Source organism: Mobula hypostoma, chromosome 3 (assembly GCF_963921235.1).
Source record: "Mobula hypostoma chromosome 3, sMobHyp1.1, whole genome shotgun sequence".
NCBI classification, from domain to species: domain Eukaryota; kingdom Metazoa; phylum Chordata; class Chondrichthyes; order Myliobatiformes; family Myliobatidae; genus Mobula; species Mobula hypostoma.
The window spans coordinates 95351920-95369075 of NC_086099.1; the positions used below are offsets into that span (position 1 = coordinate 95351920).

A 17156-nucleotide genomic window follows, 5' to 3' on the forward strand; every position below is an offset into this window, starting at 1 on the left:
TTTGACAGGGTCTTCACCCTGCAGGTTAACAATGACCTGAATCAGCTTCATGGTGTGGGTTCAGATTAAAACCTACATACTTATTTTGTCTACTTCAAACATTTCATATTTATACTGTGTCATGTTCATATGTCTGTCCTTCGAGTGCAACAATCCAATGGAGAGAGAATTAAACCTGACCTTCACGAGAATAATCATTGAAAGTCTACAATTGGCCCTTACAAAAAAGGTCTATTCATTTCTTCAGACATAAACACCCTATGTTGTCCTAATAATTCTACTTGCAGCAAAAGAGGTAACACAAAAAACCAATTTGCAAAAAAAATACAATTCCCATTGTGAGAAGGTTCTTTAAGCTGCCTTGGTTCAGTAGCATCTCCATTCACACCCCCCATCTATGAAGTTGCTTACTTGAAGTATCCTATTTTTTGTAATACACTCAATCAACATCAACTTGAAAGGTTGCCAGTGACATTCTATATGATACCCATCACTGGCAGAGACTTCAACACTATCTTTGATCAATAATAACTTTCCCAGCTTATTCCTGCAGCAGAATGAGATTACCAGACAATGCCTGTGTGTGCACCTTTGTCTACGTGCATTTGAGTCTGTTACATTGTCAAATATTCTTGCAAATCATAATCAATATATCTTTGTCCCTTGATTCTGCCTCTCTTGGCTACTGAACACAATGAATCATTCGCTGATCTGCTTCCAGAGGTTTCAGGTACTGCTAGTTCAATGGTTAAAAACCAAGAGGCAGCTGGGGAGTGGGGATCCCAAGTACCTTTCCTCCTATCCCTCGCCATGGACACAGTGATAGAATTTTGCCCCATTTCTGTCTAAGCCGTGGCATTAACTCTGCACAGACAAGGTAGTAACAAAGAAATCTTCCCCATTTACTATTCAGAACCAAATGACCACACTCACATTACCCAACATTTGCTTCGCCTTTATTTAAATCTAAACGTCAATCTGTATTTTCTTATAAGTAAGCTGTTTGGGACCCAACTGATAGTGGAGAGCCGGGTGGCTGTGTGATGTCTGAAGCAGCCAACGGGTTACAATGTCCCTGCCATACTTCTTGCGAAGTCTACAGGGAGCGAAGTCATTAGACTCAGCATTGACCCCAGTGGATATGGAGGAGAGGGAACTTCAAGAGCAAAAATGGTGAGGGGAGGTACTTCAACTCAAAATACAAAGCTCTTTGTCATTCATTGATGGGCACTGTCTGGGAGTGCCAACAGTTGTTTAACTTCCACCACAGATGAAGACTCATTGAAGGATCAACTTTATTTATGTGTGTTTGGAATTTGCGGTGATGTGCTACTGCGACATGCAACAAAAATCAACAATATTCAACAATGACAACGAATAAAGAAATATATAAAAATATAAAGTTAGAGGTTAAAGTACAGGTAGGGAATAAAATGTGTATAAATACATAAATATCAGCATCTATTTACAATGTAAACAGCAATATAAAAGGGGTTTAAAGATTTTACAGTGCAATGTAGTGACTGAGGTAATAGTGGGGGTGGGGGTTAACTTCCAGATAGAGTTATGGAAAAGTACAGCAGAGAAATGGGCCCTTCAGCCCATCTAGTCCATGCCAAACCAGATGCTGGAAGTTTTCAGCAGATTAGCCAGAATCTGTGGGAAAGAAATAAATAAAAGGAAATGGATAGAGTAGACAGCAGGAAACCTTTCCCCATATCAGAGGATAAAACTAGAGGGCACAAATTTAGGATAAAGGGCAAGAGGGGATCAGAGGGGGACTTTTTTCACCCAGTGGGTGCTGAATACCTGGAATACATTGCCTATGAGAGTGGAAGAAATAGAGTTGCTGATAGCATTTCGGAAGACTCTCAATGAGCACTTGAATTGCCTGGGTATGGAAGGCTGTGGGTCAAGTGCTAGAAAATGGGAATAATAGGGATGAGGCCCACTGGTCAGCAGCATGGAATTGATGGGCTGAATGACTTTTTTCCATGTAGCAAGGCTCTATGACTCTAAATATATGGGGGACCCAACAGATTTCTAGAGTAATTTCAACAATTTCAGATCACAACACAAGTCACAAAGAAACATATACAAACTAAACTAGTACCAAGACAAACCAAACTGGGCAAAGACAAGGATCAAGGTAGGTGTGAGGGAATTTGAGGTCACAAATCGGAAATATTTTTAAGGATGTGAAAAATGTGGACAAGCAAAGGGTATTGAGTATCTATGCTTTTTAAGCCTCTGAAAACTATCATTGGAAAGGTTGCACAAACCCCAAAATAAAATGTTGTCTTTTCTCAATGGGGGTTTGAATTTAAAAATAAATAAATGATGCTTCAGTTTTAGTCAGATCTCTTTGACTTTGGAGGTGTGAGAACTGTGGAAAGATGGGCAGAGAGAAAAAAAGGGAGAAGTTCTTGAGTGAGACTCTAGCCTTTAAGAAAATGAATCTCCGGGTTGTATACGGTGACATATATGTACTTTGGTAATAAATTTACTTTAAAATTTGATATTTAAAAACTTAAGAGACACTTGATTAATACTTCTTTACATTTGGAAATTTTAAAGACGATTCAATTAAGATAGTTCTAGTGATAGTGATTTGATCAAAGGAAATTCTTAGGTAAGGAAATGTGTAAAAAGAGGGCAGACTCCTAAAATTACTGAAGAGTCAACCACAAGCGGTTAGCTATCTAAAACAAATTTTCTTATGAAGAGTAAGTGAAAACTAGACCTCTCTTTACTAAAATGGTGGGACAACAGAAGCCTTTAAACCTGAGATTGCTTAGCTACAAGCATAGAGAAGGTGGAACAGAGTTTGTTGGGGCTCAATTGCCTGTACTTATTCTTATGATCCAACATAGGATCCCAAATTCCAACAGGTGTGCCTGGAAGTTTTTAAAAGCAGGTTCCCTGAAAGACACTGAACAGAACCGAAATCTAACCATCACTGCCAATTCCTATCACTTCACTCACTCCCATTTCATTGCTGATGAAACTCTATCTCCCATTTTGTTAGTTCATGACACACCTCTATTTCTTGCACCAGAATTGCCCCACATCCCAAATTCCTGTCCAAACTTTTGTCCTTGAACCCCTGGCTCATCTGCATCCTTAATTCTGATCATAGTCCAAGTTCTTTCAACAATTATTTCAGCCACAGCCCAAAAAACTTTGCATTTACTTTTCATTCCGCAATTCGTTCCTGTACCCCAGTTTCCATCTGTCCTTAAGTTCCCTCTTCACTTCCTGTTCCTGCATTTCTAGTTTCCAATTCCAGTTCTTGCATCTGTGTTCCTGGTTCCTAGTTTCTTCACCTGAGTTATGGCATCACTCCTTGTTTGCTCACCCTTTGGTTTGATAGGCTCCACTACTAGTCCCACAAAGCGATCCCTGTTCTTAGAAAAGGTGACCCAGATGACACATTGGTCAAGGAATATGTTTGCCAAAGAATTCCACATGGCTGATTGACTTGCAGATATTTAACATCACAGCTCACAGGGTCAAGAGATGCAGGGCATGTAACACATGGAAATGTGCTCCAAGAGAGGGGACAAAATTTGATATTACCTTCAGTTAATAAAATGCTCCTGCCATTAATGGTGCAATAACTCACCTGCAATATCACATTTCTATTTACTGAACAGGCACTGAATAAAGTTTCACATTGATCACACATTTCCTTTGTGGGTAGAAAATCCTTATCCACTTACTCCTGCACTCTTGAGCAAGATTGCTTAAAGACACTTGCGCAAACAAATGTGCCTACTGCAATGCAAATGCAAATCAAAGTCTGTCCCAATGCGCGGCTCTTGAATTTTTATTGTACTTTTGGACTATTGGACCATTATTGTACTATTGGACTACTAAACCACAGAAGTACAATGTTGCCCATTTACTACCAACTCATCAAGAATAATAAGCAAATTGTATGCTGTTATTTTGATCTTTTATGTCTTCCTCTTTAAAGTCAGCAGGATAATTATAACCAAACTTGTAAGTGAAGTGGACAATCCATTGAAATATCACAGTAGTCCAATAATCTGCCTCACAGTGAGAGAGAAGACAGTGGCTTCAAACAGATTTTTCTGTCCATATAAAATATTTTCCGCTTTGTTGTATTTCATAACAAATGAAAAACCTCAAACTGAATCATACATTTTTGCCAAGTTCCGTTCAATCACTTAATCATTCCTTACTCAAAGTTCAAAGTTCAAAGTAAGTTTATCATCAAACTACATATACGTCACCATATACAACCAAGATTAATTTTCTTGTGGGCATACTCAATAAATCCAATAACCGTAACAGAATCAACAAAAGTCTGCACCAAGAGGACAGACAACCAGTGTGCAACAGACAACAAACTGCCAACTCAAAAGGAAAGGAAGAAAAAGAAATAATAGTAATATAAATAATTAAGCAATAAATATCAAGAACATGAAATGAACAGTCCTCGAAAGTGAGTTCATAGGTTGTGGGAAAACTTTAGTGATGGGGCAAGAGAAGTTGAGTGAAGTTATCCACACTGGTTCAAGTGCCTAACGGTTGAGGGACAATAACTGTTCCTGAACCTGATAGTGTGAGTCCTGAGGCTCCTGTACCTTCTTCCTGATGGCAGCAGTGAGAAGAGAGCATGATCTGGGTGGTGGGGTCCCTGATAATGGATGCTGCTATGTTGTGACAATGCTCCGTGTAGGTGGGAGGGTTTCACCAGTGATGGACTGGGCTGTATCCATGTGTGTGCATTCTCCTAATACTTTCAAACTCCAATAAAACAACATCCACCTGAATGAAGTCCCTTACTTTTTCCACACTCGGAACACATAGTCTTTTAAAAAATATATCCATTACAGACCAATGCCACTAGCTGACACACTCCCACGTGTCCACTGAAATTCTGAGAAATTGTACATTAGATGATGTCACAACTTTGTGGGCCGAAGAGCCTGTATTGTGCTGTAGGTTTTCTATGCTCTATGATTGTTAAAATACATATATACATATACATACACACACACACACATATATATAAATAAATAAAACTACAACCTCCTCCAGAGGGAGGCTGAGACCAGTACAGATTATCTGTGTATCTTCTCAATCTATCATGTTGAAGGAAAAGTATGGCAAAGTGCAAGCTCGAACCAGGAAACAGATGTTTGGAATATTTAATTCAGCCAATCAGGGATAAAGAGAGAGACAACCAATTAGAAAGTGTTTTTTTTAACATAATTCATTAAAGTTAAAAAATTTTCCTTAAATAAATCTTTATAATTCTTAGTAATTGTTACTCCTAAATACATAAATTGTTTTCTTAAAATTTTACAAGTTTAAACAGTTGGTATTAAATTGTTTAAAGGAAACAGTTCACTCTTCTGTAAACTTAATTTATATCCTGAGAACTGACTAAAATTAGTCAGAAAACAGAACACAGATGGTAAAGAGGTTGTAACATTAGATATAAAAAGCAATAAGTCATCACATAAAGCGACATTTTATGAATAGTAGCTTTCCTTAAAATACCAGTAATCTCTTTAGACTGTCGAAAAGTAATTGCTAAGGGTTCTAATACCAAATCGAAAAGCAGAGGGCTCAAAGGACAACCTTGTCTAGTTCCACGTTGGAGTTTAAAGGGTTTAGAATTCTGAAGATTAGTAAGAACCCGAGCGGAGGGAAATAAATAAAGTCATTTAATCCAATGAATAAAATTAGGTCCAAAATTAAATTTTTCTAAGAATGTAAATAGATAATTCCATTCAACTCTGTCAAAGGCCTTCTCCGCATCCAAAGACATCACACATTCCGATATTCCCTTAGATGGAGAATGCATAACATTTAACAAACGCCGTATATTAAAATGGGAATATTGATTTTTAATAAATCCTGTCTGATCATTCGAAACTATAGAAGATATAATATTTTCAAGTCTGCGAGCCAACACTTTAGATAAAATTTTAGTATCAGAATTGAGTAAAGAGATAGGTCTATACAAAGAACATTCAGTAGGATTCTTATTCTTTTTGAGAATAAGTGAAATGGAATCTTTCAAAAAAAACTGCAGTAAAAAAGGAATCTGTAAGGGTAGAACATAAGTGTGGTATAAGCAAGGAGGAAAAAGCCTTATAAAACTCTCCAGAGAATCCATCGGGTCCTGGGGATTTCCCAGAATGCAATTCTCAAATAGCCTGAGCAAATTCCTCCTGGGAAATAGGTTGATCCAATTGCCTACGATCATCTATCTAAAGATTAGGAATTTTAATTGATCTAAAAATTATTCATTGTAATATTATCATTAACAGCGTCAGAACTATACAATTTGAAATAAAATTCCCTAAAAGTGTTATTAATTTCAAAGTGGTCAGTTGCCATGTCCCCATTAATTTTACGTATTTCTTTATATACCTTTATATACCCTTTTCAAGCTGTGCCTGTTTTCATTCCTAAATCTTTTTTTGACTCTTTGCTAGTTAATATACGAAATATTACATTCTAGATATATTACATTAACCATGAGAATTGTCCTATATGGGTCTCTTTGGAAGTCAACTCTTTGTTATGAAATTCTCCATTATTTCTTTACTTGGATCCTTGCTTCCTTTATCTTTAAGTAAACTAACTGACAATGTGGTGGTCAAACATACTTTGAGGATTTGGTTACAGTTTAGAAAACATTTCGGTTTATTGAGATTCTCCCTCTCATCTTTTCTAATTGTTTTTTTAAACCATCTATAATTGACTTATCTTTTAAAAAATGGGATAGATTGGGTATTAAATGATTTCAGGATTTGTTTGCTGGAAGGAATCACTCTTCCTTTGTGCAACTTTCAACGAAATTTAACCTTTCCAATACCCACTTTTTTCGTTACTTACAGATTAGAGATTTTTTAAGATCTCAATTACATACATTTCCTACAAGTCCAGATAAGAATACTATAGATACAATTTTTAATCCGAAACCCTTTGGCAACGGTTCAATATCTTACATTTACAGTGTGCTGTTGGGACTGAAAAGGCCTCTTTAGATAAAATTAAAGGAGACTGGGAAAAGGATTTACAGATTTTCATATCTGAAGAGAGCTGGAAGATTATTTTAAAATTGATTAATTCTCCATCATTACGTGTTCATCATTCTTCATTACAATTCAAAGTGGTACATAGACTTCATATGTCTAAAGACAAGCTCTCTCGTTTCTACGCAGATCTTTCCCCTTACTGTGATAGATGTACTAATGGAGTGGCCACACTAATTCATATGTTTTGGACATGTCCGAGCTTTGAAAAATTTTGGGAAAATGTATTTCAAACTTTTTCTGCACTTTTCAATGCTAGTTTTAAGCCCAATCCTTTGACAGCCATGTTTGGTACTGTTGAGGATAATGCTACATCTAATTTGCGGGTATTGGCCTTTACGTCTCTTATGTCCAGGAGGGTGATCTTACTCAAGTGGAAGGAGGCTGCCCCGCCCACTCATGTTCAATGGCTATCTGATGTTATGTTATGCCTTGATCTAGAGAAGATTCGTTGTTCAATTTCTGATTCTAAACATGATTTTCTAATGTTATGGGGACCCTTTCTGAAGTATAGATCTGAGCCATTATGATAATAATATTATATGGTAAGGTATTTTTTTTCTTCTCTTTTTTTTCCCAACCAGCTCATTTTGGAGTGGGGGGTAGATTTTTTAAAAAATAAAATAATATTATTTTATTTTATTTCATTTCATAATTCAATGTTTTTCTACATGATTGATTTGGAATATGGGATACTGTGATCATATTACTGTGATTTGAATGTAATGCATTTCGTATTACTTACTTGTATCCTTATGAATTTTGTATTTGTATTCATGCAATTTATAATATTAATAAAAATATTGAAAAATATTTAATTCAAAGCCTGAACACATATAGTATAGCATGCAAAAGAAAGTTGAAAGTATAGTCAGAACTGGAAGAAACAACTGGGAAGACAAGAAAGAAATACCTTGCTTTATAATATCTGAAGGTAGTAACATCTGAAGCCTTGAGACTCCACACCTATACAAGCGATTGTGCAGTAACAGCATACTCATTAGTCAGTTACTAAAACCAGTCAATTTAAACTTTACCTAAATAGACATGCATTGACTTCTGCTGACACTTTGAGTGAGTATCCATCACATAAATATTCATGTATGTAACTGTCAGGTCACTTGGCAAAAGAGAGTCTCAGTGTGAAACTTCGGGGACAGAGTTAGCTTGGACAGTGAAATTTTTATTTCCATTACTAACTGCACTACATGGCTATTAGAAGATGCTGTCTAATTTCATCTTTTAAAACTTATTGCTATTAGCTTCAAGGTCATTGGTACCAGAGACTCAGCACTAAAGTGACTTCTATCCCAATAACACTTCAAAGACACTTGAAGAAGATTTATCAAGGAATGCTGGAGACAAAGAAAAATGTCCGTTTGCCACTGCTCACTGAATGCATCGGACAATGCATCATGGAAATTGGCACATAATGAGTGATTAGTACCCATAGTCCAAATTCACCACACAAAAATATGCAGGTCACAGTAAAATTACCAGTCTGATCCCAAAGTCTTTACAATCTTTGAGACTAAGTTACACATACTGCAGGATACATGATGGGTTTTCAATGCTTCCAACATACCTACTCTAAAATTTTTTTTAGATTAACTTTAGTTAAGATATAAAATTCACAACCATTAAAGGCTCTTTAGACAAACAATGCCCTCAGAAGAGGATTGTCCTAGCTCACAATAAATGCATGACATGCTGAACTATGGGGATAAAGCACTGGAATGTGACTAAGAGGGTTACTCGACCAGGAGCTGCCATAGATTCAATGGGCTAAATGGTCTCCTCCAGCAGCATAACAATTCTAAGCTTCTGTAAGCAAATAATGATAAATACTGCAAGTTATTTTCAAAAGAGTATCTTTAATGGAAATAGGAGAGTTATTATTACATATCAAAAGCACAGAATAAGCTCCTCAATTAACTTTGCAGATAAAGTAACAATAAACCTAATTGATTATGGAGTCCGCTGTGATTATGGGAAATATTCTGTCTACAAGTTATGATGTGCTGATCCCTGCTGAACTCATTCCTTCACTCTTTAGCAGTTCTGATTGGTGTTTCAAACACTCTCCTGGTGGAAGACAGACTTACGGTTTAAATTGGTCCAGTGCAGTCTCTGCACCTGAGGATAAAGTTGATGTCCATCTCAGTTCTTGCCCCCAACCAATCCTTCCTCCTACCCTTATATGCCTCGCCCCTCTTCCTCAACGTACAGTGAGTTTATTAATGCTCAGGGTTGTTCATGTTAGGCTCCAAAGGTGCTACCTATATGATTGTTCATAATCTCGTACAACTCTAGCATACTGAAACCAAGACAAGGAACTTCCCTGGAGCTGCTACATCTATGCACAAACAAGGTTTCCTTTACAATAAATTACAGTTGGAAATTCCTGGCTCAAAACTCATTGTGCAGATTGACAGCCTGAATTTATTTCTTCCTTGAACTGATTGAACCCTTAAGTCTTTCAGTCTTTCCTTCCTCCGAGATGATCCCCGGTTTTTAAATTCCATTTAAGTGTCACATAATCACCACAGCCTGGCTTATCTTGTTATTAACACTGCTATGCCTCAGTGGCCTGCTTGGAGTTCAGTTGAGCTTCCCCGTGGTCATTATGAACAGAGGCACCCTCACACCTTGGGAACACTTTACACAAAGATCCTGAATTAGAAACTGCACTTTCACTCTTCTTAATGACAACCACATCTATACTTTAGAACAACCAATCAAGTGCACGTTGTGGGTGTGGGAAGATAAGGAGGGTGAAACGTCAGTGCTTTCTTGCAGAAAGGTCTTTCAACATGTTCCTCCTGTTGGCCAGTACTGGTGCACAGTGGGGGAGATGGGGAAGAGTTTCACTGACCCAGTGGGGAGAAGGGGAACAATGCCTTTGACCCAGTGGGGAGTGAAAGAGAAGGGGATGGTCTCACTGACCCAGTGCGGGGGGGGGGGGGAGAGAAGGGGATAGTCTCAATGACCCAGTGGGGGGGGGGCATGGGGATAGTCTCACTGACCCAGTGGGGAAGGGGATAGTCTCACTGACCCAGTGGGGGGAGAGAAGAGGATAGTCTCACTGACCCAGTGGGGGGAGAAGGGGATATTCTCACTGACCCAGTGGGGGGGGGGAGAAGGGGATAGTCTCACTGATCCAGTGGGAGGGGGTAGAAGGGGATAGTCTGACCCAGTTGGGGGGGAGAAGGGGATATTCTCACTGACCCAGTGGGGGGAGAAGGGGAAAGTCTCTCTGACCCAGTGGGGGAGAGAAGGGGATATTCTCACTGACCCAGTGGGGGGAGAAGGGGATAGTCTCACTGACCCAGTGGGGGGCAGGGAGGGGATAGTCTCACTGACCTGGGGGGGGGGAGAAGGGGATAGTCTCACTGACCCAGTTGGGGTGGGGAGAAGGGGATTGTCTTACTGACCCAGTGGAGGGAGAGAAGGGGATAGTCTCGCTGACCCAGTGGGGGAGAAGGGGATAGTCTCACTGACCCAGTGGGGGGGGAGAAGGGGTTAGTCTCACTGACCCAGTGGGAGGGGGGAGGGGATAGTCTCACTGACCCAGTGGGGGGAAGAAGGGGTTAGTCTCACTGACCCAGTGGGGGTAGAAGAGGATAGTCTCACTGACCCAGTGGGGGGGGAGGGGATAGTCTCACTGACCCAGTGGGGGTAGAAGAGGATAGTCTCACTGACCCAGTGGGGGGGGAGGGGATAGTCTCACTGACCCAGTGGGGGGAAGAAGGGGTTAGTCTCACTGACCCAGTGGGGGTAGAAGAGGATAGTCTCACTGACCCAGTGGGGGGGGGGGAGGGGATAGTCTCACTGACCCAGTGGGGGTAGAAGAGGATAGTCTCACTGACCCAGTGGGGGTAGAAGGGGATAGTCTCACTGACCCAGTGGGGGGGAGGGGATAGTCTCACTGACCCAGTGGGGGGAAGAAGGGGATAGTCTCACTGACCCAGTGGGGGTAGAAGGGGATAGTCTCACTGACCCAGTGGGGGTAGAAGGGGATAGTCTCACTGATCCAGTGGGGTGGGGGGGAGGGGATAGCCTCACTGACCCTGTGGTGTGATAGGGAACAAGTTTAGTCTGCCACATATGGAATTTGGGCTGAATATAATTATGTGGCCATTGCACCCCACAACAGACTGGTCACTCCCCCCCCCCCGCTAACTGCAGAACTCCCATTCTTCGGGAATCCTGTGCCATACATCCTTAAAATAGCCGGGAACTGATGCAAGTATTGACGGCATGCTTGGAAGGACTCAGACTTTCTGCAGGCAGACTCTTAAAGTGTTTAATTATCTTGAACAATCGGATACATTGGAAAATGAAAATAATTTTTTTAAACCTTCCTAAGCCTCCTCTTCTGCCCTTTGAAGGATGTTGTTATCCACCACAGACACATCAGAGTTACAGTCTGTACCATTTCCAAGTTAACTAAGCAACCTATCTTGTTTTCTCCCCCTCAAGAGAAGCCCTTAGAGCTGTGACTGGGAAGGACAGGGGAGGCAAGTTCACTCAGAAGTGACACCTGCAGGTCCCAGTCCATGACACACACCACCCTGGCTTGGAACGATATTGGTGTTCCCTGATGGTTCTCTTTTCCCCGTCTATTTTGAGAAGGAAAAAGATAGCTCATCACTGCCCCCTCAAGGCCAGTTAGGGTTAGAGCCTGGCTATTTGACCCAAGTTAAACACATCAAAGTTGCTGGTGAACGCAGCAGGCCAGGCAGCATCTCTAGGAAGAGGTACAGTCGACGTTTCGGGCTAAGTCAGGACGAAGGGTCTCGGCCTGAAACGTCGACTGTACCTCTTCCTAGAGATGCTGCCTGGCCTGCTGCGTTCACCAGCAACTTTGATGTGTGTTGCTTGAATTTCCAGCATCTGCAGAATTTCTCGTGTTTACGTCTTTAAATTTGACCCATGTTGTTCAGTGGGACCAACTAATGTTCAGGTTCAGGTTTGTTCACCATCAATTAGTCTTCGTGCTCAGGTGTGTTTCAGTTATACATCTGAACTGACCTCTCACTGCAGAAAGGCAGTAAGTACTGGTTTTGCCCAAAACACATCATGTCATTTGTGAGTAAAAAGAATCTCACCCACTCAGGTAAGTATGTCCAACTTTGGTTTTAAATATTCAGACCTATTTTATAGCACTGACTTTGTTGTTCTTCCAACTAAAATTTCAGTGTCATTATCTTTTGTAATAAATGTATCTTTTTTAACTGGGTGCACAATAGATACTGTTTGATGAGAATTCTTCAAGACAAAACAAATCTGAAGTTTTATTCTCTTAAAGTTTAATCAGCCTTCATGGGATTCAGTAACCCTGCTGTTCTAACATGGGTATTAGATTTCACCAGCCAGGGGTAAATATATGAAAAAACAGCCTGAAGAAAAGATATGCACAAATCCAACGAGAGGCTATGATCGTCAAATGCAGTTACAGGTACAAAAACCCATTAATGTTCAAAGAGAATCTCAACCCTGCTGTTGATTTCTAACCATGAAATCTAAAGTGAAAGTTGTGAAATATACAGAAATCCAATTAGGACACCATAACCAAGCATTCAGCATGACAAAGCACACATTCTGATTGAAAGCTAAAACGCTCAAACCCTGACGGACTTGAGATGGGTGCCAGTGGACACCGAACACCGTTTCGTTTGTTTATTTAGCGGTACAGTGCGGAGTAGGCCCTTCGAGCCACGTCGCCCCAGCAACCCACAACCTCGACTAACCCGAACCCTATCACAGGACAATTTCTGGTGACCAATTAATGTACCTGGTACATCTCTGGACTGTGGGAGGAAACTGGAGCATCTGGAGAAAACCTTCGCATTCCACGGAGAGGACATATAGAGACGCCTGACAGAACGGTGTGGAAGTTGAATCTGAATTACGGAACGGCCTGAGCTGTAGTAGGGTTGCGCTAACTCTGTGCTGCCGTAGCGCCTGTTACTAGGTGAAGGGCAGTGCAAATGACTGATTCCCTGACAACAGTGCAAATAAGTTAAATTAATTGTTAAAAAAAAGCTTTGCTACTTTTCAGTGAAAGGTGTGCAACTGAGATCTCAAAACCATTTTTTAAAAAAAGAGATTTTCTTGAAATGTAAAGCCTCCTTTACATTCGTACCTGCCTTCAGACACAATAATTCACCTCTTCGGCACCTGGAACTCTGCAACATGCAGTTAGATAATTCAGACCAGTCAGGCTTACAAGGCAAAATGACACCAGATACCAGGTCTGAAACCTGCCTTTTGTTCACGTTTGCTGCTCTGAAAGCACTTAATCTTGTCCACAGAATGTCACTGAAAACTGTCAATAGATTTTTTCCAAAGATTAAACATTTGGTTTTAATATAAGCAAAAATACTACCAGCTTACCCACTTATAAAGCCTTTTGTTGCTGAACAGTCCGTCCAATCCCTTTTTAATCCACTTGTTAATTTACAATTCTAGTGTTCAACATGGCTCTCTCCCCCTGTCAGGCAAGCAGCCACTCCAACAACTAATCACCGCAAGTCCTTCCTTCTCCAGTGAGGAATGTGCCACATTGCCAAGGGGGTGGGAATTCAGAAAATAAACTCTGCCAAGTGCTGTTAAAAAAACCCACAAAGATGTCTACTGATTTTAATCCTGCGAGACACAAGAGTCTCAACAGCTATTAAACAGGAGATTGTCTGCAGATGAGGAGAAATTAAATAGTGTTCCCTACCCCTCTCTTCCAACTCCACTTTGCTTTTTAATGATTATCTTGATAACCAGTCAGGGCTTTATACAAGCAAACTGATTTAAACAGCATTATTTTCTGCTCCTGCTGAAAAGCCGGATCTCAGATAAAGTGGGTCCTTAGCTGGCATCGGGTATATTAGGATTACACAAAATATCTAAATGACCACCTGAAGACTACAAAATTAACTGCTTTACTTCTGCAGGACAAACAAAACCAGGAAGAGCCACGCGTACACTATCCCTCATCATCTCTCAAAAAAATATCTCAGTGAGTCACGGACAATTAATTACTCTGAAGTCTTGACCACTGTTACTCAGTAGTCATAGCAAAAGTGCAATAATTAATCCATTATTGATTCTTTAACCATTCATAGTACAAAGCAGTTGCAAACCCTGTAATGAACACTGAGAAGATGGTGATTACAACGCCTATTTTGAAAATAACCAACTCTATTTTCTTGCTGTTCATTGTTAAGTTTCGCAGGTCGAAGTCCAAGTTGCCCTATCAAAGCCAAGCCCATCTGAAGGAAAATACACAACTCTCCTCATTGTACAAATGATTTTCCTCAGTGACTCTGCTGATAAAGAGACTCCATATTGTGGTAACACACACAGAATGCTGGTGGCACGCAGCAGGCCAGGCAGCAGCTATAGGAAGAGTCGACGCTTCAGGCCGACTGCATTCCACCAGCATTTCGTGCGTGTTGCTTGAATTTCCAGCATCTGCAGATTTCCTCGTGTTTCCATATTGTGGTTTTGTCTTTAGAGAAAGTGAAGGCTCTGCTGATCAGTGCAGTGGAATACCCATTCCCGTTGCTCGGCGAAGTGAAAGTGCATGAGTGCAAGCCTTTGGGGAGAAAGGTTCAGCCCTGATGCCTACTGATACAACTTTCGTCTACAGCACCAGGATAACCATCTAAATCTGCACTACTCCGTCCCTTCTGAATCTGCACTACTCCATAGCAATTTCACTACTTTAGTATTAATAAGGGAGACAACGTATTAAGAACACAGAGGGGCAGTCATCACTATCCCCTGCCACCACCTCATCCCACCCCAATCTTAAAATTGCTGAGCTGTCCGCAACAGCCCACATTTAAGTAAATTCAGGATCAGAATCAGGTTTAATATCACCAGCACATGTCGTGAAATTTGTTAACTTTACGGCAGCAGTACAATAAAATACGTGATAAATAAATGCAGAGAAAAAACTGAGTTGTATTAAGTATGGTATATAAATAGATACAATGAAATAAGTGGAAAAAACAGAAATAAAAAAGTAGTGAGGTAGTGTTGGTGGGTTCAGCGTCCGTTTAGGAATTGGATGGCAAAGGGGCAGAAGCTGTTCCTGACTCGCTGAGTTTATCACTACTGAAACTGTGGGGCCCACAAGTAGAGTTCAACTCCCAGCTCAACCTCCCTTGAGAGAAGATCGCTCTACTGTTGATGTTCATGCCTCTGTAGACAATACAAAAAGCCTCTATTATGATGGGGTAGTTTAGTAGATTCAGGGTTTATTGTCTAATTAGGTTTATTTTTTCTCATACCTAAGTACTTGCAATCCAAAATGGATATTAACAACAAATGGAGGTGGGAAATTAGTTAACAATGTAGATTTTAGTCCATCCATATTCAATTGTAGCATTTTCTGTCCACAATGGCCATTCCCAGTGCATGTCCTAGTTGGAACTTTCCTTCCCACTCCCACACCAGTCTGTCTGAGAGGCCAAACACAAATTGGAAAAACAGCATCTCATATTCCACCTGGATGCCTTAGAACCCAATGGTATGAACATTGAATTTTCTACTTTCATCTGGCACACAGCCTTGGTGCTCTCCTTCCACACACTTTCTGGTTCCACCTAGCAGTCTGTATTTCACCTCCCCACCGTCTGCACTGCTGTATACTGGCAATCTTTCCTGTTTCCTCTCAACCTGGACACTGTATCTCAACGGAAAATGTCAACGTACAAATTTTGCCTTCACAAAGTTGCCTGACCTACTGCATTCCAGCACTGATTGTTGTTCTAGATCTCAGCACCTGCTGCCTCTTCTGTCTTTATAACAAAGTTATTCTTTGGGAACATTTTGCAAAGCAAAACGTACTAATGACAAAATTGATAAAATCCAGTTTTCATGTTGATGCTGAGAGTCAATACAGTGCTCAGTGGTGAAAATCTACATTTCACATGGACAGATTGAACATGTCAGTACTAATCATGTACAGTTAAGCAGCAGCAAACTCAAACATAAGGATGAATTCCCACATGTTGTTTCCCCACTACCACAACCTTGGCTGAGGTTCCACAGAAACAATTTAAATGTTGTTTACAACCCCTGTCTGGGGCTTCCACAGATCTTAGACCATAAGACATAGGAGCAGAATTAGGCCATTTGGCCCATCAAGTCTTCTCTGTCATTTGGTCATGGCTGATTTACTTTTCCTTTCCAACTCCATTCTCCTGCCTTCTCCACATAACCTCTGACGCCCTTATTAATCAAGAGCCTATCAATCTGCACTTTAAATATACCCAATGACTTGACCCCCACAGAGATCATTGGCAATGAGTTCCACAGGCTCACTGTTGTGTACTTAATTTTTCTGTAATATTTGGGTAATACTGTAAATACATTGCTTGATTGAGTGTACTTTGTTGTTTATATAATTCATTATGGGTTATATGTAAGAAATACGTGAATGGCATATGTCATTACATCACCTCACTGAAGCAAAAGGTAAGTAGTTTCCCTAGCCCCCGTGTTTTTCCTTTGTTATGTTTTGTAATTCCAAAACTAACCGTTCACCACCCGCTGGCTGAAGAAATTTCTTTGCTAAGGGGAATCTTTAACTAAAGACACAGTGAATAACCAGGTGGAAATACAACCTCTCAAAAATATAGTGGCGCTCTTTCTTAAACAGTACCGGCACCATCGAAGATGGAACTTGGATTGGTTCACATGCATGATGCAATGAGAAGGAAGCCAATAAATTATTGTAAATGTGTTATAGAAGTGTAGCACAGCTGATAAATATTAGTGATCTGATTAACCGCAGGAATAGTTTATGCGCAGAGCAGCTGTACTGCAGTAGAACTATGTGGTTCAAATTCAAGTACTGTCAACTATTCAAATAGTCGACAACCTTTCCGAATTTTGGAGTGGGGAAGACAAAACCAGATTTAGTTTTCAGGTGCAGGAGGGGTAGTTGCCAAGAACAGCTGACAGATTAACTCAGCACACATTTTAAAGGCACAGATTCACTTCTTGGTGAATTCCTGCAATAGGGTTTGATATTCAAGCTTCGGCCTGTGAAACTGTATTCAACTC

General features: G+C 40.3%; 1 protein-coding gene across 7 annotated transcripts in view; it reads right to left on the minus strand.

Moving 5' to 3' along the window:
• shroom3 (shroom family member 3) overlaps positions 1-17156 on the minus strand; it is a 457480-nt gene that overhangs the window by 105050 nt on the left and 335274 nt on the right. For 3 of the 7 annotated variants that reach the window (XM_063043475.1, XM_063043476.1, XM_063043478.1), the window contains exon 1: positions 13482-13773. The exons of 3 other annotated variants lie outside the window; for them this stretch is intronic. The gene's annotated coding sequence lies outside the window, so the exon portion shown is untranslated. Of the gene's footprint in view, positions 1-13481; positions 13774-17156 lie in introns of those variants that run through there. One more of the 7 variants, XM_063043477.1, reaches the window with a different exon arrangement.